The 1,805-nt window shown below is 33.5% G+C and overlaps 1 long non-coding RNA gene across 1 annotated transcript in view; it reads left to right on the plus strand.

Annotated features, from left to right (window-relative positions):
- LOC112512032 overlaps positions 1–1,282 on the plus strand; it is a 37,983-nt gene extending 36,701 nt beyond the window's left edge. Inside the window, exon 2 of the long non-coding RNA XR_003069190.1 lies at positions 1,115–1,282. This is a non-coding gene — a long non-coding RNA (uncharacterized LOC112512032). The remainder of the gene's footprint in view (positions 1–1,114) is intronic.
- The last annotated feature ends 523 nt before the right edge of the window (positions 1,283–1,805 follow it).

Below are 1,805 nucleotides of genomic sequence, written 5' to 3' on the forward strand. Positions count from 1 at the left end.
CAAATATGAACATACACTCCCATTTCACATTGTGCATCCATAATCCATAAATATACATATGGAATTTTGTGTCACTATTTGTTGGAGCATTTTAACTAAATAGTTTCTAAAATATGACTTAAATTCCATAAAGTCGCTTCCTGAATTGAGAATGCGTTTATACTTTCCAGCTTGTTTGATCCTTCCAACTTTTAAGACCTTATTAGAAGTTCAATACATATAGATTTAAATCACGGCAACTTCTTGGATCATGGTTCACCTTATCAAACTTAATTACAATATGTATTTGGTAGCATTATAATATTATATAATATGGTTTAAATCATGGCAATTTTCAGTGCTTTTGAAAATAGCATCATATTATTCACATATGTAGATCTTGACGGTTCAGTCAGAAAATTGCTTCTATAAATTTTTAATTTGATTACTCTTTGACTAGAAAAAAGTGTATTGTTTTATAAATATTAAGACTAGCTAATCTTTTGGCTAATAGGGAGTTGGGGCTTAGTCTTCAGGTCCAACATCAAACAACCCAGGTGCACCCTATGTTGGCCGTATGTATTTTTCTTTAACGTGTGGACAGATTTGCGGCTTTTGTGGTTTTTTTGTTCTACCGGTCAAGAACTGGGGGTCTTTGGCATCGTGATCTCTGTCGGTATAAATTTCCACTCACCTTGGTATTGTCATATGTTAATATATCATTTGTTGACATATTTAACGATCATAGTGTTTATGTGAACATCCCAATCGTACTCTGTGGAAAGCAGGTTACTTTCCACGGAAAGAAGAACTTGTGGTATTATGAAATCTCAACCAAGAGTAATTACAACTTTGAGAAGCCCTTTCTCTATCTTGGCAGAAAGCTTGCTGGGTTAACAATCATCAAACTTTATTCAAGAAAAAGGTTTTAAGCAGAATATTTCAAGAGTTAATATGCTAAATTTTTTGTTGTTTTAGGGATCCGAACTTGCATTTTGTCGAGTCTCCTACTCTTTCTCCCCCATAAGTGTAAATGAACATTGCTGCTCAACAACAATAAGCCAGAATATTGTGGTTATCGAGTTCTTTTTTTATTTCAAAAAGTATGTGTGTAAATGATGGTGTTCTTTTGTAGGCATGAGGGCGAGCTTGCTGCCACTGCGAGCTAACCACTTTGAGATGACAATGATGACGATGATGCTGCTGCTTTTGAATAGAGGAATTTGAGAAGGGTGGTGTTTTGGTTATGAATGATGTCTGAATGGAATGTCTGAATGATATATTAAAAAAACTTTTGGTAGAATATGAGATTGTTTTTGGGATATATCAGTTCATAAAAAACTAAGAGCAAATCATATCATTCAAAAAGTCTTCTCTCGTGAAAACGCAAAAAGCCTCAAAATCATTTACATTTAGACTTCCGCCGCATTGCGCGGGTACACAACTAGTATATATATATATATATATATATATATATATATATATGTTGATCGAGCGAGTTTAAGGTGGAGTTATAGTGATCACAGTGTATCTTGAAACTCATATGTTGATAGAGTGGATATACGGTAGAGGTACAATGATAATAGTGTGTTATATCATAATCTTGGAACCCATATATTGAAACCCATATGTTGATATAGTGACACAAGTTTGTTAGCTCCACTAATCCCTCACGGTGATACAGAGTAAGGTTTACCAAAGAGAGAATAGAGTCAAAGGAAGAGTTGGAAGAGAAGATAGGAAATAAAGATTAAAAGTACACCCATAATACCCTTAATTTAAATTATTTTGTCAAAATTACCATGTTTTTATATTAACCATTGATT

The sequence above is a fragment of the Cynara cardunculus genome (assembly GCF_001531365.2).
Source record: "Cynara cardunculus var. scolymus isolate 2C chromosome LG 5, CcrdV1, whole genome shotgun sequence".
In the NCBI taxonomy this organism is placed as follows: domain Eukaryota; kingdom Viridiplantae; phylum Streptophyta; class Magnoliopsida; order Asterales; family Asteraceae; genus Cynara; species Cynara cardunculus.